At 32.4% G+C, this 22,128-nt stretch overlaps 1 long non-coding RNA gene across 1 annotated transcript in view; it reads left to right on the top strand.

Annotated features, from left to right (window-relative positions):
* The first annotated feature begins 390 nt into the window (after nt 1–390).
* LOC135318970 (uncharacterized) overlaps nt 391–22,128 on the top strand; it is a 63,000-nt gene continuing 41,262 nt past the window's right edge. The window contains exons 1-2 of the long non-coding RNA XR_010377457.1: nt 391–595; nt 14,257–14,338. This is a non-coding gene — a long non-coding RNA (uncharacterized LOC135318970). The remainder of the gene's footprint in view (nt 596–14,256; nt 14,339–22,128) is intronic.

Here is a 22,128-nt window from a genome sequence, read left to right as displayed (position 1 = left end):
CATATGCTAACTTTATTTACACATTTTCTTTGTCTTTTCTTATGTTATTCTTTACTGCTGTATCTTTCATTATTTTAAACATAATGAATCACTCTTGAATTGTTCGGTTATCTGAAGACCTTTCTGATTGTTGTGTCTGTTGATTTTCCTCATTGTGGAGCCAACAGGGAAAGGCAGAAAGACAGCTGAACACGTAAAAGAAGAGCTGGGACTGAGTGATGCCAGTAAAGCTAGAAATAAGCATGTTTCAAGAAAAAAGACAGTAATCAACTGTATTGAATGAAAAAACAAGCTGCATGAGAATAGAAGTGCAGATAACGGATTTAGCAGCATGGAATTTGTTGGTGACCTTGGCAGGTAAATATTCAGAGGAACAACAGTTAAGTAGAATAAGTAGAAGAGTGAGTAGGGGAAGTGAAACTCGATGGCTTAAATTCATGTACTTGGCTCTGTTCCCTTTTCAGACGTTATTAAAATGAGAGTAGAGGAAGTGTTTTTTTGTTTTGTTTTGTTTTTTAAGCACAAGCCTACTAGGATGAAGAAAATGAAACAGCATTCAACAGATTTTTGAAGACAGATGTTGGATGAATGAGAGGTGAGCCTATGCTTGACAGAATGGATAAAATAAAAATCTCCGTGTCTCTAGAGTGAGTGACGAGAAGGGCCATAATTATTCACTTAAAAGCACCTGGGGAAAAGTTTTTTTTGATCAGAGTTTAGGAGTGAGAAGTGCTGGCTGATACAACACCATCATTTTGTCTCAGTCAAGATTATAGTAAACCGTAACAACTGGAATACAATCTTTTGCCATATATTCTCCAGTAACCTAGGGTCTCCAGTTACTGTGTGTGTATACATGTGTGAGTGTGTGCATGTGTTTCTATATCTATCTTTCTAGGTAAAAATAAGATTACATTTTTGAAACCATTTAGGAACATTAAAGATTAACTGCATCAAAAAGTCAAGTGGAAAGAATGTAATGCTCTGGATTTAAGCAGACTTCCTTTAGACTGACTTTCTCCCTTCATAAAAAAAGAGATAGAAACATCCAACACATAGGGGTATTTGAGGATGCAATGATGTACACATTGAAAGTGGCTGATGCATCTTTGGGATTAAATAGATATCAACTCTCTCTCTGCTCTTTGATCTTGCTGAGGTATCTAATTAAAAAAAAAATTAACCTGAAAACCAAGTCTACAGGAGAATCATACCGAGTGATATTTGGTGAGTTAAAAATGAAAATTCGGGACAATTATACAATTTCTATTCTCAAAAGAGAGGGTAAATAAAATGAGCACTGTATCTATAAATAAAAACACTTTTTAATGATTTTTTCTTAACTTTTTTTGTTCATGGATATGCTAAGCTGAGTAAATCGTAGGCTAAATATGTCTAGTTTATATATACAGGATTTAAACACTATACCACAAATTAAAAACCCCTGGCAAACAAAACAAGGGTGAAACTGTATAGCAGTGTTCAGATTGTTTCCCAAAGAAATTGCACACATCTTGTTTATTCTCTGCTGTCATTTTTCCATGGAAACTAAATCTCCTTACAGATATTAAAGACACTCATCAATTGCTGGAAGAACCCTGAACTGAATTTTTATATGCCAAGGGCTCCTTTCTGAAAAGCAACCTATAAGTTTTTTGTCCATGTATATTGCATTTTTTTCTTTCTCTCAAAAGGGCACATTTACTTTTATCTATTGCATAGAGTGAAATAGGCAAGAATGGACATAGTCTGACTCCAGGGATGGTGAAATGGAAATTATCCCACTCTTGTCATGAGTGCAGTCCAGGGTTAAAGAGTGTTTGCACACCCCGTGAATTATCTTTCCCTACAACCAAATGTGGGTCTTAATTCTGAATAGAGACCTTAGGCAATTATTAATCTTCAGTAGCAGAAAAACTCAAGCCCAATCTTTTTATGTTACCTCATTATTTCTGTTCATAAATGAAAATTTAATTTCTGTTATGAGGCTTAGTGCAGTCGACTGTTATATTATTAATTATAGAACTGCTGCTGACGCCTAGGAATGATATTTTAATAAGGCTTAATCTCTTTTCCATATTCTAGTGTCTTTCGTAATTATGTCTCTGTTTTTCTTCTTGCTTTTATTTTATTTGCAAACAAACTCAGCAGTGTGAGCAGTCATTCCAGGTTGGCTGGTGTTTCTCAGGCAGTCATGTCACTCATAACCCAGGCTCTGAATTTGTTCAGAAAACAAAAAAAAAGGAAGGGAAAGGGAAAGGCAACTTTATTTCGAATACCAATTGTAATCTTGTACCTCATCTCAGTCTGGTTTTAAGATTTACTCCCTTCACAATTGCTGAGGGATGACTTATACATGTATTTGGTAATTGTTCTTTAAAGTTTTTTAGCTGGAAATTGTTTTGTATACCACAAGAAGCACATTTTTGATTTTTTAATTATGCTTCAAGGGAGTAGGGAATTCTCTAGACAGGAGGTATAAAAGACCTGTGGTCATATATACAATGGGATAAAAAGGTTGAAGATCGAGCTATTTCCTCTTTACATCTTTGATAGTTTCTTTCTACCAAGGAGGTGCCAATTAACACTATGACTTGTGTCATTTTTCTTTATTAGCATAGGGCTAAGATCTGAGTTGTTTCGGTTGGTATTTCTTTCTCCTATTAGCAGACAGCATAGTATTGAGTGATGCTACCCCCATGGTGATCTCTGTTTTTCTCTCTTTTGTTCTTAGAACATTTTAACTCTATGTTAGCAATTTTTTTTTTTTTGTAATTGCTCTATGTGATTATCTGATCAACTCATAAGAGATAACCTTGAAAATACTCTGTTCTGGTGAGTTGGGAGGATCAGCTCTTTTAGGACATTTTTATTTGTTTTATGCTGTGTGACATTGATGAGAACTCACAACAGGAAGAGAGGAGCCTAATCTACAGGTCAATTTAAAGAGCGAGAATGAGAGTGGAAGTAGAGATCTATTCTACTTATTCCACAAATACTGACTCAGTGTTCTCCATATAGCCCCATGCATTCAGTCACCTTTTTCACCTTTATGCAATGCCTTGCTTACATTAGTGTCACAATTAGCCTTGATATGGTTGAGAGTTACAGTTTCTTATGGCTTATTTTGTAGTTTGTCCATCCTCTAAAATATTGTCCCTCAAAAGGTGTTGTGGAATCTGATAGTCTTCCAGTAGGAATCTCTTTTTTAAATGGAAATATTTCTGCAAAGCAAAGTACATTGGCATTGATAAGTCAATTTAGTGTATCTGATATTTTTAGTGATTTGTATATTTATTGAGATACAATACAATTGGCATACAATATTGTATTAGTTTAAGTTGTTCTACATAACAATCTACATAATGTATATGTATATACACACACATATATAATTTGAAATGAACACATATTTTTCAGATAACACTGGGAACATTGGTGATAAGTGGAGTCTGAAAGAACTGGAAATTAAGGGAAGAGGAAATGGAGAAAAATATCTTTATTACACACTTGCTAAAATTATTAGAAATTAAAAGTAAATATCTCAGCAAAATTTAATAAATATGCTGACCTATAACTCTTATATTGTAGTCTTTTAAATTATGTTAATATGCACTACCAATTGAAAGAAACACAGATATTCTGAAGGTTGCATTATTCTCAAATACTAAAAGTACTGAAAGTAAGATTTATGATATATAAGATGTATTGAGTTTTGTGTGGGTCTTTGATACATCCATCTCCATTCCAATTGTAATATGACCTTTTCCAATCACATTAGCTGAGATCACATTTTCGGTGTGTAATTAAAAAATTATCATCTTAACATAAATTCTGATAGAGTGCATGATAAGTGAATTTATACTTGTACATATGTGCAAATATAAGAACTAATGAATGAATGAGTGAATGAATTTCTTAATCATAATCCTTAGAAGGTCTTGAGGTACAGTTTTATTAATCTATGAAAGTCTCACCCAGAGACAATAATTGTATTTTTTTACTTGGAGAGAGAAATAGATAAAACTGCTGGTTAGGGTGACTCTTTGGCAATGCTGATGGAACATTAAGGATCAGCAGGGACCCCCAGGCAGGTTCCACCCCATAGCATCTTCTGGATTGAAAGCAGCAGGGGAATCCTATTCCACATCATTTCCCAAATCATTTTTCTTCTTGAGAAGAATGACTAACAACTGTGAAGGAAAATTGAAGTCTTACTAGACTTTTGAAAGGAGAAGGAGATTACAACCATGAAAGTTTATGGAAATAAATGGACTAAAGTAATTTTAGAAGAATGAATGTATCTTGTAAGGTTATTAAGTTATTAAACATATATGTGCCATTTATAGTGGCTCTTTTAATTACTTAGAATTCTAGGCTCAATATTTTGGATCAATAATTTAGATTTTAACAGTGACACTTTTCTTCTGTCTTTTCTAGTACAGGAAAAAATCGTCATAATTTTAGAAAATACAAAGAAAACCTTTCACTGAAGTTTCAAAATTGTGTTTGGTGAGTCATTACTGAGCTTAAATATAAAAGAAAATATTCTGTTCCCCTGGAGATTCAAACAAATCTGAGAGTTCAGCTTGCTTCTGAGTAGTGCTCATCAGAACTATGAGCTTTTATTCATATAAGATACACAAACATACATTTTCTTTGAATGTACATAGTTTGCTGATGTGCTGGTGCTTCTTCGTTCTATTGTCCTCAGCCTGCATAAGAACAGGGATGAAAAATTGAGTTGGCTTAAGGCATTAACAAAATCTTAACTGCTGGAAGCAAAAGAGATGAGAGAGTTTGCTGGGTAAGCAAATCTGCACTAAATTGTTCAGGACAAAACCCTGCACCTTAAACGTGTTTTGAATGTGCATTATTTTGTTACAAATAGGACATGAATAAAATCTACAGAAAAAGGAGAAATCACATTTTGCACAATTTAATTAAAATCACTGAGAATCCTACAATGTTATTTTAGGGGTCTGATCTAAAAGAAATGCTGAAACATTAATATGGAAAATAAATTCTCGGAATTGGAGGACACAATAGCTGCCCCTTCGCTTCCAGTGTGAATATCTGGATTGGTGTCATAAACGGTTCAATCTTCCTTTAAAGTGGTCATGCTTTTCCCCCCAAGTATCAAGAGTTACTGTCAGATTGTCAATTTTATCTAGTTTTCTTAAAGCCAGTGTTTAACTAGATTAGATCAATCCCCAAATCCTATTTGTTGTCAGATAATTGGTAATTAACTAATAAATAGTGAAGTGCTAAAACAGAGTCTGGTCCATAGTAATCACTCAATAAATATGAACAATAAACTTATACTCGTGACTATTATTAATGGGTAACGTCTCAGTCAAGTCTCTGCATATAAAATCTTGAGTATCCGGGGTTGAATAAACCATGCGAAGTCTGTTTTGCCATGCCCCATTTGCAGACCTAACTTAATCTCCCTGCACAAGTAATCTCCACAAAAAGTAAAAGGTAGTACCACTGCGTTTTTAACTAGAAAAAAGCTGATAGCAATTAGGAGAAAATATGGAAAAATGACATGTGAAGGGAGATATTTCAAAAGTTCTTTGTAAGTTAATTAGAAGCTTAAAGATGCTGTCAAAATGTATTTTGCATGATTTAAGATGAAACCTTTGAAAAGAGGGATAATATCTGATAAATTATCCTATCGACTGCTGTACATAATCCTGTTATTTCAGGCAAGATAATTGCATGGTAAACAGCGTTAACTATTCATTAGCTGTAGCTGTTCTCCCTGATTCTTTTTCAGCTGGGCAGATTTAATTTAGTGTCAAGAAAAATACTGCAAATCAACTCTGTCGTATAAACTAAGTAAATCCAAGAATAAATAAATAGGAAATAATTCACACACATATAAAGATAGTCTGTGTTTAAAGAATAAAATTTCTCACATCTAATCATCATGAAACTATATTAGATAGCTGTAAATATCTGTAAGTAGTGACACTTACAACCAATAGAGTATTTTGGTTAAGTGCTCAGTGTATATGGGTATGTTAGATGTTGTAAAGAATCACTAGCGAATTAGTTAAATACTACCATATTTGTTCATCATAGTCAAAATAGAATTTTTCTGTCTGATTGAAACTGATTTCTTGCTTATTCCTGCCTATAGTGTATTGTTTATAGGAAAAACTGTGATTGAGTTTTACATGGACATGTAAACTTTATCATTTCCTCTTTTAATAGAGATGGAGATTTACTTGATGTTTTCAGAAAACATTTTCAAACCAAAACATACATTCTTTTTGGAAATAATAAGTATTTTTCTTCCTCCAGTTGTCAAATAAGGGCCTTTTTCAGTGACTTGGTTATCTGTCTTTATTTTTACTTTTGAAATCTTACTTAAAATAAGATTTTTAAAGAATACATTTTATGGGGAGAGTTATTTCTATAAATTATTCCTTCCTAGTAAATATTTTCCTCCTGATAATTATGAACAAAATTAAATGCTACAGTAAAAAACAGGTTATTTATATTGGAAAAATACCTAACAAATGAATAATATATTTGAGGTTTTACACTTTAATTCTTGCATCTTTTTAAAATACGTATATGTTAAAATATTTTCTAAAGAATGATGTTACTGAATATGGACAGCCCATCAGATAATCCTGGCCATTTCAACATCACCTCAGGGGAAATTTCTTAAGTAAATCCACAGGTAGGTGATGAAGAAAAAAGTCATGATTAACTTGGAGAAGAGAAACCAAAGGAGATATTCAATGATTGTTACAATTCAGTATTTGTAATATCTTTTTTTTTAACTTTTTAAATTGATTTATAATCATTTTACAATGTTGTGTCAAATTTCAATGTAAGCACAATTTTTCAGTTATACATGAACATATATATATAATTCATTGCCACATTGTTTTCTCTGTGAGCTACCATAAGATCTTGTATGTATTTCCCTGTGCTATACAGTATAATTTTGTTTATCTATTCTACATTTTGAAATCCCAGGCTATCCCTTCCTTGTATAGAAAATAGATTTCAGTTCTCTTTTTTCCAAAGGAACAGTGAACCTAATTTAAAAGAGAAAAATTCTGATTCATTTCTTGCATAATCTTAGCATTCAGATATTTAAAAAACATTTGAGTTTTAAAAAATTTTATCAGCCTTTTCCTAAAACAGATTTCTTCCTTCTTTTCTTTTCTTTTCTTTTCTTTTTTTTTCTTTTCTTTTCTTTTCTTTTCTTTTCTTTCTTTTCCTTTCCTTTTTCTTTTCTTCCTTCCTTCCTTCTTTTCTTTTCTTCCTTCCTTCTTTTCTTTTCTTCTCTTCTCTTTTCTTTTCTTTTCTTTTCTTTTCTTTTCTTTTCTTTTCTTTCTTTTCTTTTCTTTTCCTTTCCTTTCTTTTCTTTTCTTTTCTTTTTCTTGTAACAGCTATCAATAGGACAAGTAGCTGCTAGGGATATAAAACGTTTAGAAGCCAGTCTGGACATGATGCTCATATTCTATGGACAATTTATGTGATCACATGGCTCCAACATAACACCAAGACAAGCAGGGAAATGGAACTTTATTGTTAGCTCAGTAACAGAGCCCAGTATCTATATCTAAATTATATAAGTGTATTCAAAATTATGTTTAAAAGTTTAAATACATTTATTTACTTAATCAATATTCATTAAATGTATTCTATGCCAAACCTTATGGTATGTCCTATATGTAAAATATTGATAAAACTTAGCCTCTACATTTAAATAATACTTATGTTAAATTGATTTTACTATATGCTCAACTGTCATTTGAGTGCTATTTTATTCTTTTGCTTACAGAACTAAGATCATAACAAGGTAGTCAATAAATAAACATTAATCTGAACTCTAAACCTAATCACTTTGTAGATTGATTTTTCCTTTAAAGGCTTTACATGTTTCCTCCACATAGCTGTTATACATAATTTTAATTTTGACATGATTTTGTATGTTTAAATAGTTATAACTACAAAACAAGATAAATATAGAAAAAAAGAGAAGGAAACAGAGAATAGAGATTCGTAACAATAAAAGAACTTGGGTGGAGTGAATTATTTTCACGAAGGATGCTTTTATATCTATAGTATAATAAAAATATATGTGTATTTGGTCATTGTCTCCAATTCCTGGCACAGAACTCTTAAAATTCTTGGAATTTCCTGCGTGGTGGGAGTGTCTTTTGTTATTTGAAAGTTTAGGGAAACATGTTAATGGACCCTTTCATTTGTGCTGGTGAAATGTTTGAACCTTGTTCCAAGAAAATGGGATGGACAAGGCAATGAAATGGTAAATTACTTTGCATAATAAATTTAAATGGGTCATCCTTGGATGTAGTTGTTTCATGTAAGGAAATGTTTAATTTCCCTTTGTTGCTGCCAAGACAGGCATTAGAGTCTCTGGGCCTTGAGAAGACAAGAGATTGGAAAACAGATGGTCACTTGCTGCAATGTAAGATGAGGAATAGGTGCCCGAGGGAAGAGAGGCTGAGTACAGAACTTTCTGTGAGAGACATAGGTGGGAATTCAATGATATATGATATTTAGTGATGAATTTTTGCTTTCCGTGTTGTTTTTATTGTGTCCTCAATAACACCAGTTAAGCTCAAAAGACTTTTATTAGTCTTATTAGTACTACTTTGTCAAATGAATAAGGAAGTGGGAAAAAGAAATCAGTAGGGAAAGCAGAGATAAATTATTTTTATTCATATTAGAAAGTATAGTTTTATCAATTTGTATTGTTTTCCTATAGCTTTTGCTATAAGCTTGGATAAATGAAAGTTGTTTGACAACAATCATGCTATTAAAAGAGTAAAAATTATATGCTAGAAAATATTATTCTTTTTTCCATTCTATGATTCATATTTCATGAAACAGTAGCCTATAATGTTGATTTGAGAAGAACCTGCTTTGACATATTTGAATAATCTGTTAGATTGTTATCAAACCAAACTGGGATCTTCTCACCCACATGCAGTAAAACCAATCTACTGACATGGGGTTGTGGTGAAGAAAAGTGCAGAGTTTATTGCAGGAGCCAAACAAGGAGTGCAGGTGGCTAATACTCAAAAAACTCAAACTCCTTAATGGTTTTTAGGGAGACAGTTTTTAAAGATAGAATGAGGGAGAAGGTGCATTCTTCTGATTGGTTGGTGGTGGGGTAATCAAGAATCAAGATCATCAACCTTCTGATTCCAATTAGTCTGTGTCTACATGCTCGTGGTCAACATGAAGTGAACTTCTATTTGGTGGGAATCTCAGTATCTGCAAAACAGCTCAAAGGACATGGCTCAGAATATTATTCCTTGAGGAGGAACCAAATGTCCTTGACTTTGTTTAATGGCTAAACCATTATTATTTTGTCTTGCTTGACTGTTTTCCTTTGTTTCTGCATTTTCTCATTTCTCTGATTAAATTTAGTATTTGGAACTCAGAGAAGCCCTCGGAGGCTAAAGTTTTTCTACAAACAAGAGGAAGATGGAGGAAATGGGGGAGTGTATCTGTCCCAGGAAGGCCCCATATGGTCCTGTTCAGTTACAACATGTGATTTAATTTTTTATCTCACTCATTTATTACCTATAGGATTAAAGCAAGGGTGCCATTTAAAAATATTTCTATAAAAATGAGAAACAATTTAATCCTTAATGGATTTAAATTACCTTGAAGAGTTGTGAACTGTTTTGCAGTAGCCTGACCATGAAGGATGTTAACTTGGAACAAAGAGGACTTGATGGAGATGGAGGTAGGTGGGAGAATTTGAGAGAATTTAAGGAGATAATACCTGAAGGACACAAATAAGAGTGTTGATGGCTAAATTCTGAGTTTCTGGCTTCAAAATCTAAGTAGTTGATGTTGCCAATTCTTGTGATTGGAAATAAGGGATAAAAAGATATTGAACTCCTTTAAAAGCTTGTAGTCTCTACATTTTTTACAACTTGAATTACGAAAATTAAATTTTAATCTATTAAAATCTGATTTTAAGAAAAGTAATATAAAGTTTCTATCTCATGTAATTTAAAGTGTATTATATATTTAATTTAATTTTGTTGACAAGAGTAAGATGTGTAGTTGTTTAGCTATTGACTTTGTGTGCATATGTATGCATCTGTATATATAAAGAATGAGATATTATAAAATGAATTGCCCTTTAGAGCTGTCTTAAAAGGCATCCATTTTACTTTGTTTCATTTAAAATTTTTCATTATCAATCCCTTAGATTTCTTGTGTCAGAGTAAAAGAGTCTGAAGAGTGAACAAACTAGTAACTTGAGGGAAATAAAGCACTTTCATGAAATGGAAAAAATTGTGTGCAAAACAGTAATGACTAGTTTGGAAAATGTAGTTGGTTTCATACATTCAGGAAACTGATATTGAGAACCCCCTGCTGTCCTTCTGCATATTGGAACTAACTTAAATTCATAATGCCACCTGCTAACACTGGTTTTCTTTCTATGAATTGTAATGAGTTAGAACATTTAGCAGAGTTTGATAAATTCTAGGGAAAAAATGTTTATGTTGTTAAATTTTTTGATACTTTTTATTATTGGAAAAAATTTAACAGTCTATAGCCATATAATCTGAAAAATTAATATATATCTATATTTACATAAGGAGCTAATAAACTAAATTTCATGATGGGAAATATACAGTTTAATTCTCCTTTACTACTCCTTAATATCAAGAATGAAGAAAGGCAAGAAATTAATATCATCATAGAAGATTTTTGACATACCACTACAAAATTGTTACGTCTGAAACTGAGGGACAACATATATGTACATTACAACTGAATTAGAACAATTAGCATTAAGGCAATTAGACAATTGGATTTTAATATTTAGTTTGTTTTTGTATGAAACACTGTGTTTTAAAGAAATTCCAAGTAAACAGTACTGATTAAATAGATTACTTCAGCTGATTAGTGTATGTCAAATGGTATCTTAAGATTTTGTTGTCACTTAGCAATGATATAAAATATTTCTCCATATGTTTCCAAGTGAACAATGTGATGACAACTCTTTAATTAACTTAGGACTTGACTGCTTCATCCATTGAATGCTTGCTGTAGCTTCTACACTAATGTAGTTGCTTATAAGCTAATGTTTGTTAACTTGGCATTTTCCAGATACATTGACAGGAGGAAATTAAAAATGAATTTTCTAAAGGTTAGTTAATTACAGATAATAAATTTTGTTATGCAAATGTGAAAATGATTTAATTTCTCAACAACACATATTGAGCCAGTAAATTAAGGCTTACCTTTTATTTGCAATGTTAAATTGCCAATGAGACTGAAGGTTATTCAATCATAAGAAATTTTAAGTTTCTAAGTGTTTTTGATCTTTTCCTTTGGAAGGAATCTAGGGATCAAACTTTGGTCCTCTGAGGCTCCCTTTAGACCTTTGAGTCAATGATAAAATACATTTTTACCTTGAAATTAATCTTCCAAAGTTTAAGTCAGAGTTTAGGAGTAGATACTGCATATTAGAAAAATTTGTGGTTTTTTACTAAATCATTGAGCCCATAAAATGTATTCTTTTTATCTAAAAAATATGTTTCAGTATGATTAGTTTTATTGTATCTTACAGTAACAAGAAGAATACTATTTGACAGCCCCACCTGGAATGATCTTTGCATGTTTCTCAATACACCACTTCCATTTACCTGATGACACCCACTCTGCCTTCAGAGATTAGCTCAAATGTCAGTCACATTTCTTTGTTGTATATTCTTCCTTATTTTTCTTTTATAACACTTTTCGTGGGCTGTAAAAAATACACTTATTTTGCAATATTTGTTACCCTTCTGGGCTGTAAGCTCCAAGAAGAGAAAGACCATTTCTATTTCTTAGTTCACTTTTTATCTCTAGCATCTATCACACTACTAGGCACATGTTTAAGCAATATTTATTTAATGAATAAAAATATAAACAGATATATCACATATATCTATATAAATTGGTGATCAGATAAAATGGCAAAGATATTTGTAACAACTGATTTGAAGAGGTGTCAGTTTTTCTTACGACTATCTTTCAAATGGAGTATGATGAAAACTAAGCATACTAAAATAAAAATACACTTGAACAAGGGAGTTGTTTCATGAAACTGTAGAGCTGCCAAGACCTATGAAGTCAAGGTCTGTGGCCATTCAGTGATCAAATTAGACAAACAGAACTTGGATTACAGACAGAAATGAGTTTACTTTTATTTACTTCAATGAACTTACTTAATACCAAAGAGGCAAAGCCCTGTGCTAGGTACTGTGGAGATAGATTTATCTGCTCATCTGCAAAGGCAAACACTGAGGCAGAATTACAAGCAACTTTGCATACCCCTATTTCATTGTGACTTCTGTGTAACCCAACTATCTACAATGTTAGACACATTTGACACACTGATGGGATTCCTAAATGCAGAATTTCTTACGAAAAGCATTACCTGAGAATAACCCAAAACACAGCATGGCTAAGATAGCAAACACTATGTTTGAAGTAGTTATACTAAACTTATTTAATTAATTTCAACGTCTGTGATAATTTTATAGACTCAAATTGAGTTCCCTTTAGGCCACCAAGCTCACCTCACCTAAGCGTTTGGCAACTACATATAAGGAAGACTTGTCTACTTTTTTAGCCTGTTTGGTTTTTCTAACTCAAGTGCTTTCCATAGTGTTATCACACAAAGTTCTTTATCCATATTGTTATTAACATTTCTCAGCCAGTCCTTATGGGTAGGGCTGATACCCGTTCCCACATTTGTGGAAGGAAGGCGGCTGGGACCATTCTTCTGTTGCTTGGGATGAAAAAGTTCACTTAAAAAGCATCAGCTTTGACTCCCTTCTTTGTATGGGTGATGATTTCTTTTTTCCTTCATTTCCTTCATCTTCTTTCCTTCCTTTCTCTTGTAGTTGATTCCCAGATACAAGGCGGATCCTCACCTAAAATTTAGTTCCAGTGTCAAGGCTAATAACATCACATTCACCAAGAGGATATGAAAAGATGTTTTTATTCACATAATGAGGCTTTATGAAAACAGGGAAGGCTTCCCAAACTGATCAAAAGAAAAAAAAAAAAAAGAAGAAGCTTGAGAGAGTAGAGAAAGGAGACTGGCTTTGGATTTTTGTGGTGATTAGGGGGTGAAGCAGGAGTCAGTGTCACCTGGGCTAGGACTGTCACCAAGGAGGGAGCGCCCAGGCTTTCTTATACAAAGTTCTCATATATGAGACAGAAGAGAAAGAATAAGCATTAAAAAATGGAATCAGACTTTACTTCCCTTCTTCCATTTTTTTCCTTTCTTCTTTCCTTCTTTTCTTCCTTCGTTCCTATGTTCCTTCTCTGTATGTGCACTGTGCCTTTTCTTTTGTTTGGCATCGTTCCTTTTTTTAGCCTTTTATGTTTTTGCTCTCATTCCAATTTAAAATTGTTATGTATCCTTAAGAGAGCCTATGGATTCATAGAGAAAGTACAGCCTTTTTCACAATGCCCCAAACAAGACAATTCATCCCAGGCAGCAATGCTTGTATCTCATGCCTTGATGTTTCCCCAAATTGGACTCAGTAGGCTTTTCACTTCTGAGCGTCTCAGTAGAGATTCAAAGGATGCGCCACATGAAGAAAGAAACAAATAGAATCAGTTCATTAACTTGAGCACACTTCTGCCATCTGTCTCTGGATTATTGAGCCCTACCACACATTATATAATAGTACTGAATAAAATAATTACAAGTTACAAATTTCATGATAAACCAAAATAAAAAATATTACAATATGTTGGGCTTCTCTTTAGTCTAAAGCTGATATATGCCTGTATATTAAGTAAAAACAAACAAAAAAAGATAATCTAATTACCAGAATTCAAGTGATTATATAAGCTGCTCACTAATACCACAGTTTCTCTTTCAAATATTAGAATTTTTCTTAGGGCTTAGAATCTTAGTCCAGTCTCTCTATCCCATCATTTTAATCATAAATTTGTAGATAAAGTAAATAATTATAATTGAGCTACATTTTTAAAAATAGTGAGCTTTATTTGTATATATCCATGGAATTCATTTTGTCATCACAAAGTAGAATTTAATATTTAATAAAGCATATGACTAGGTGATGAGGGTATAATTTCAAATTTATGACTGATTTTTCAGTGTCAGACATTTAGTTGTAAGGACTGAGAGATGAAAAGACTTTGCACTTTTCCTATTTGCACCTGTTTCTAAGTGGAGATGACTTGATGTCATTTTTTGTCTTTCAGGCTATTAACGGCTTTTGCATCTCCACGTGGATTATGGTTTCTCTCTTTCATCAACCCCTCTCTCCACGATGTTTATTCTCAGGTAAGTCTCTCACTCTTCTTACTTCTTTGGATTAGCCTTATATTTTATCAACTCTTTTACATTACATGTTCTTACAGTTTTACACGTGTTTTCTTTTGATATATCAATCATTAACCTGAGCATATTTTATATACATCTTTCCGTCCTGCTACTCCTTTTCCAGTATATTCAAATACTTTCAAAAGAAATTTTTTAGGAACTACAGCTATCTGTACTGACGTAACCTCCTACTTATTCGTGAGATAGAGAGGGAAGTCGGAGATGGCAAAAGTCTGTTTCTTGAACCACAGGTACTATATTTGATACTCTTTTATGTTATATTCTTACCCTTTAGACAACAATCATGATATTGTTTTTATACTTGATAGAGTACTGTTTCCATCACCTTGTATCAAGGGTTCATATTATCAGCATGATTTATCACTTGGATGTTAACTCGATCACCCCGATGAGGCAGTGTTCATCAGCTTGCTTCACAGTCATTACTCGCACACCCCCTTTCCATATGTTACTGTTTGAAAGGGCGTATCTATACACAGCTCACACTTACAGAGTGGGGAATTATGATCCTTCTTATTGACTGCAGGGTATCCACATAATTTGGAATTTTTGTTAGTTAATTTTATGTATCACTCTGGCTAGGATATCGTGTCTGGCTGTTTGGTCAAACACTGATCTGTGTACGGTTGTGAAGGTATCTTGTAGGTGTCACTAGTATCTCCAGTCAGTTGATTTTAAGTAAAGCAAATTACTCTCCATTATGTGGGTGAGTCTCATCCAATTAGTTGAAGACCTTAAATTGAGGTTTCTCAGAATAGAAGAAATTCTGCTTCAGCACTCCAACATATAAATCCTGCCTGAGTTTCCAACCCTCTGTTATGTCCTGCAGGTTATGGACTTCCCATTCTCCGCAGTTGCACTAACCAGTTCCTTAAAACCTGTCTGCCTGCCTGTGTCTGTGTGTCTGTTTGTCTGTCTGTCTGTCTGTCTCTCTGTACCTATCTATCTACAAATCTATCACCTATAGGTTCAATATCTCTGGAGAACACTGTTACAGAATCCTTCTGCCTAGGAGTTTTGGCTTTTATCTTAAATGTATTTATTTATTTAATCATTTATTTATATTAGTATGGGCTCATGAATATTTATTTTATACTTTGGATTACTATTCTGGTACTTTCTTACTCTTTTGTTCCTTAAATTTTTCACTTTTTCCCATTAGGAGTTCATTTAGTTGTCTCCTATGTCTTTTTGATATATCCCATCAATATAAGATTTTTTTTTTTGAGTACTTTCGTACTTTCTGTCACTACAAGATGCTCAATCTCATCTTTCATATTTCTTCCCTCAATATTTGAACCAGCCATTTCTTCAGAAGCCCTGATTCCTTTAACTGCAGAATGGTACTAGAAACCATGATCTGGACGTTAGGTGTCCTTGCTGCTGCTAGAGCATCATTGATGCTAGGCTCTCTCAGCTGAAAAAGCAAGGAAATATATTTATGTACACAAATCTGGGTATATATGCACATCAATACATATTCCTATATGTAACCACCTATGTCCATATTAGGCTAAATATGGCCTTACACTGGTCTCTAACTCTATAATCTATTATCACATGTCATTCTAGCCTCTTCCCTTTGCTCTTATGTAAATCCCCGACTCCAGCAGTGAGAAACCTGGTCTTCACTGTTTGCTATCCATTTACTTAATTATTCAATTCCAGTATACATATACAGCAGCATCAGAATTGGTGATTCTTACCTTAAGGGAAAACAATTTTGCCCTTTTCCCATCGGATTACCTTTGGTCCTTTGTGAAAGATCACTCGATTGTAGTTGTGTGGCTCTATTTCTGGGCTTTTTATTCTGTTCCTTTGATCCATGTGCTTATTCTTTCACCAAATACCATGCCATCTTGATTACTGTAGCTTATAATAAGCCTTGAAGATAGGTAGCCTGAGCCTTCAAACTTTGGTTTTCACTATTGTGTTCACATTTGCAGGTCTTTATACATTTTCATATAAACTTTAGAACAAATTTGTCGACTTCTACAAAATATCTTTTGGGATTTTGATTTGGATTGTATTGAGTTTGCAGATCCAGTTGTTAAGAGTTGACATTCATTGATCTGATTTCCAGTCCATGAACATGGACTGTCTCTCAATTTAGTTATATCTTTGATTTCTTCACCAGAGGTTTTAAAAAAATTCACATACATATACCTTACACATTTTCATACATTTATACTTAAATAGTTCATTTTTAGGGGGTACTATTGAAATGGTATTTTTTCATTTCAAATTTTAATTGTTCATTGCTTGTATCTAGGAAGGCAATTGACTTTTGTATATTAACATTGCATATTATGAATTTCCTATAAATCTTATTCATTTCAGGAATTTATGTCAACTCTTTTGCGTTTTCTACATAGAAAATTATGCCATCCAGTTTCTTAATACTAAATATGATATTATTTGTAGCTTTTTAAAGATTCTTAAAATCAAATTTTAAGAATTTCTTCTAGTCTTAATTTGCCAAGAGTTTTTAATAATAGATTTTTATCAATGCATTTTCTGTATCAATTGACATGAATATATAATTTTTCTTCTTTATTCTACTGATGTGTTGAATTATAGTGGTTGAGTTTTGATTGTTGAACTAGCCATGAATACCTGGGATAAATCCCACTTTATTGCAATGTATAATTATATTGATGCATTATTGTAGGTGAATTTTGCACATACATTTATGAGAGATATTCACCTGTAACTTTCTTTTCTGTAATGTCTTCATCTGGTTTTGGTATTAGGGTAATGCTAGCCTTACAGAGAGTGTTAGGAACTATAAAAATAAAATAAAATTATAATAAATAAAATGAGTGACACTAATGTTATAAGAGATAAGAGTAAAGAATTGAGAATATTATGCTATAAGTTACATGTAATAAATGTTGAGGAGTATTATGTTATTGGAAAGATTAGTTGTAAATGTATATTGCAAACTCTAGTGTAACCACAAAACAAAATTTTTGAAAGAGTAACAATTGATATGCTCTGAGAGGAGAGAAAATTTAATCACATAAAATGTTCACTTACAACCAGAGAAGGCATAAAATAGAGTTTACAACTAAATCAGTAATCACTTTAATATAAATAATCTAAATGGACAGAAGATTGTCAGAGTGAATTTAATAAAAAAAATACACAATTACACTTTGTCTACAAAAATGTCACTTTAAATATAAAGAATCAAATATCAGTACTCCTCTTTCAGTAATTTATAAATTAATCAGTCAGCAAATTAGTAGGATATAGTTCATATGATTTTAATCAATATCTGTAAAGCATGATATCCAACATCAGAACACATATTTTTCTCAAGTTCACATGGAATATTCATTACGATAAATGGCATTGTTGGCCTTAAATGCTCCATAACAAATTTTTAAAGTATAGAAATCATGCAAAATATGTTCTCAGGTAGCAATGAAATTAAACTAGAGATCAATGACCTAAGGATAGATCTAATATGCCAAAATACCTGGAGATTAAAAAAAAAATACCTGTGAACAACACATGGATCAAAGAAGTCTCAACACTTCTAAATTGAATTGAAGATAAAACATACCAAATATATGAGATGCATTTAAAACTATACTTAGAGGAAAAGCTATAGCATTTAATGTCCGTATTAGAAAAGAAAAAAAAAAAAAAAGACCTAAAATCAATAATCCTGCCATTTGCCTTAGAAAGCAAGACAAAGAGGAACAAGTTAAACTTAAAACAAGTAGAAGAAAATGAAAAATTAAAAAGAGCAAAAATCAGTGATGTTTAAAAAAAAAGAATAAAATAGAGAAAATAAATGTGTCCAAAGTCTCTCAGTGCTTTTCCTTTATAAACGAACTCCCTCCAAAAGGTTCTCTCACCTGTGAAATAATGTGGGTGCTATTGTACAGTTGTTGCCTCAAAGGACATGTTAACTAAAGTGCTTGAATCCAAGGCTCCAGGTACAACTTGGTTATATTTATTTTGTGCAAACCTTTAGTGATTTCCCTTTCTTCAGCATCATCTTGGAAGTAGATCCTTTTTCCTACACTCCTCCCCATTCCAGAAATTCAAAGAATGGCAAAATGATATAATACTAGGAAATATCTTGTCCAGTAATTTTCAAAATGTTACATTCATATGACTCATCTTTAGATCTTGTAAAAATTCTGATCATTAGGTTTGGGGTAGAGCTTGAGATTCCTTATTTTTAGCAATCTTCATGCTTGTGCCAATGTTAGTCTTTTGAGGTGCAAAGATGTAGTCAACACTTCTCATCTTTCACAAGAAGAAACAATGTTTCATAAATTTAGCTTCAATTTATCCCAAATAATATTTTTCAAAATAGGCTATTCAAAGATACAAAAATCTGGAGCTATAATATTAAACTTAAGTGCAGCTTTTGTTCCATTTCTCAAAGTTGGTGTGATAGTGGAAACCCTCTTAACTAGACTATTTGTTATATTTGTTTCATAGTTTTGTTTAAGAGATACTCTAATTTGATTTAAGTAATTTTTATTTTTGAATTCAGTATAAAACTTTTGTATTACACAAAGTTTCATTCAAAATCTGAAATAGATTGTTAGCAATTACCTGAGAAGTCTGAGAACTTGTGCTATAAAGTCATCACATAAGTCACGAAGTTCCATATAACCTCTCGTTAGCCTAATGCTGTTTCCCATGATGACCAATTTTATTTGGCTGTCCAAGAGAAGGATGAGAGAAAGGAAGCACAGGTAGTTGCTGAATTACTCAGTGTTCATTGCAAATACAGCAGGTAAGATTACAGCTGTTCTGGATAAGGAAAACTGATACGATATAGTCTTTGAGAACATTGTGTGAAAGAAGCATTATGTAAATATTCAAGAGGAAACCAAGCTGGAAGAATCCTCAAGTCATCTGAATTACAATGCATGCTTCATACACCAAAGAGCAGACATAAAAGTAATCTACTTGCCTCCAATCTATCATCGTATTTTTCATCAACAGTTCCATAAAAATGGAAAATTAGATTATATACTCTCTGTATTGACATATGAAATAAGTATAATGAAAGAACCAAATGAACCTGTGTTTCTGGTTTATTGCTCATAAAATTCACATCAAACGGTCAACAATAACTGATGGGCAGATGGAGGTGTTCTTCGTTTACTAAACCTCTTCAGGGGTAATAGTGTTTTATTTGTGAAGTTATTGCTCCTACTCTTCTTTGTACTTGTCTAAGGATTTTATGTTCTTGAACACTGGCAATTGAATCTGATAATGACTTTTTGGAGACTGCTTCAAAAAACAAAAACTGTATAATTTTCCTGGACACAAAATAATTTATAGTCCTCAGTACTTCTTTCAATAGTAGAAAAGACTAAAAAGATGCTATGCTATGGATGACATGAATTTTAGTTTGTGTGTATATATATATAGTAGTGACTCACAAAGAATAAAGGTAGATTTTTATACAGTAATAATAGAATTCACTTAGACATACATTCTAAAATTTTTCATTCTGATTTTTTTCAATAGGTATTAATCCATAAGCCTTTTGTTTATTCTGTTTTATTGGAATGTTTGATTTTTCATAGCTTAACATGAACACGTCTTTACTACAGGTGTAAGAAGTGTGCATCTGTATGATACATATGAATTTATACTAATGTAAATATTCATACATGAAGAAATATATGCCAACATTGCATTTGTGATTCAGAAGGGCTAATATTCTCAATGAATTTCTCCTGGTTATATCCATGAACCAAGTCTTATTTAAATGCCAATGTCAGAATTCCAGGATCCTACACTGGTCTATTTTGTATTCTCTTTAATTCAGTACAAGTTTACCAGAGTTAAATAATATCAAATGTTTATATGACACTGACTAATTTGCATGTGCTGCTTGAGCTGCCTTACATATTTATACTTGTTCAATCCTCAGTGCCACCCTAAGCATTCCTCATTTGACAGGTGAGAAAATGTACACACAACAGGGCTGGCATCTTGTCCCAGAATAGGGCTGAGATTGAATTCCACAAAACCTGTCTCTCACCAAGGAAACTATTAGCTGCAAATTTCCTTTTGCACATTTGACACCAAGAACTTTCCAATGTATACTATTTTTCCCTCTGCACTTGTTCTCAATTTCTTTTCTTTCTTTTAACTGTTAACATATTAACTTTTTTCTTATTTAATGTGGGCAAAGAGAACAGAAAGAGAAATCTTCAACAGCACATTTTAATATGCACATTATATAGCCTCAGTCTTAATATTAATATCACTAGTGGTAAAATTTCATTTCATTTTATATTCTCTATGGAACTTCAAGAAGGACTTTGATACTTTATGTTTTTGGCTTTTTCTCTACATTATACAGGCCCATTTTTAGTTAATCCAATTTTTACAGTTAAACTTTTAAAAATTAACCAAATACTTCTTGATTGAAGGGCTGAAAAATTCTCATTGACAGTGTTCTTAAATGTTTTGTCATGCTTTCTGACAGCATAAATATTTTAGACCTAAAAGGAGTATAAAATTTTTACATATATTAAAATAAGAAATAAGTTGAGGGTTTAAAAATCTGTACCATTATACTGAACATTCAAATATGACTTTGGTTACTCTTATACTCTTATGACGAAGAAGAAACAGAACATCCCCTAAAGCAAATTTAATTATACCTGTCTGCTTATTACTATAACTCATAATTATCAGATAAAATGCATAATGAAGTAAAATGGCAATTTAATAGCTGCATAATGGCAGTCAGCTACAGCAGACAAAATGAAATGTCTTTTATAAGGGCTGCAGGTCTTCTCAAATAAATAGATCTGTTGAACTAATAAAATGTTGGCAAAATAAAATTATTTACTTAGCAGATTTCTGATGGGTTTTGCTAAGTTGCCCTGACTCATTTGAAATCATGGTGCCTGAAGTTTTCTAAGAGTTAATGATTTGAATTGTCATCTGGGATATTTAAAAGTTTTTCTTATTAAGTGCAGACCCTGCAGTATAAATCTTTGTGGAGATGGTTTCTGCTGTGAAATAACAACTGTTTGATTCTTAAAATCTCATTCAAAGAATGAAAACTTTATGACCTGTATTCCAAATTGGCACATATTCATAAATTAGCCATGTCAAGTGCTTGGGTAAGAAATACTTAATTGAACAGATAGCTCTGGATCAGAATGGAAGAGAAAATGATATTTAGTCCTTATGCTTTTATTTTTAAAAGAGTCAATTTTCTAGACATTTGTGGTATCTCTTAGCAGATGATAATTTTGGAGTTTCCTTACTACCACATCCTGAGAATTATATGTATCAGTTATTACTAATGAGTATATAAAGACAGTATTACTGTAATTTCCTAAAATAAGTCATAATGAATGGAAAATGCTCCTTGATGATATTGTTCATTAGATGGAAAATGAATAAACACTTAATTATATATGCCAATCTTTTAGGAGACTACCAAAGGAGAATTCATACCTAGAACTAAGAATTCTGAGGATAATTTGTCTCCCTTTATCTCCTTTTATGGAGTCACAGCATTGAGTCACTTGGTGTGTTTTTTATAGCCTTCGAAATTCTTTTTGGAATATTGTTCTGTCGTTTCTAGCCATTAAACTTAGTTTTTCAAGGAAGACAATAAAGCATTTACTTAGCAAAACTGAACAACTATTAAAAAAATTATCATTGGATTCTATTTTATTTTCTGATTTTAAAACATTATATAGGAAAAAAAATTCTATCAG

Source organism: Camelus dromedarius, chromosome 2 (genome assembly GCF_036321535.1).
Source record: "Camelus dromedarius isolate mCamDro1 chromosome 2, mCamDro1.pat, whole genome shotgun sequence".
NCBI lineage: Eukaryota > Metazoa > Chordata > Mammalia > Artiodactyla > Camelidae > Camelus > Camelus dromedarius.
This window is presented reverse-complemented; position numbering and strand designations above follow the sequence as displayed.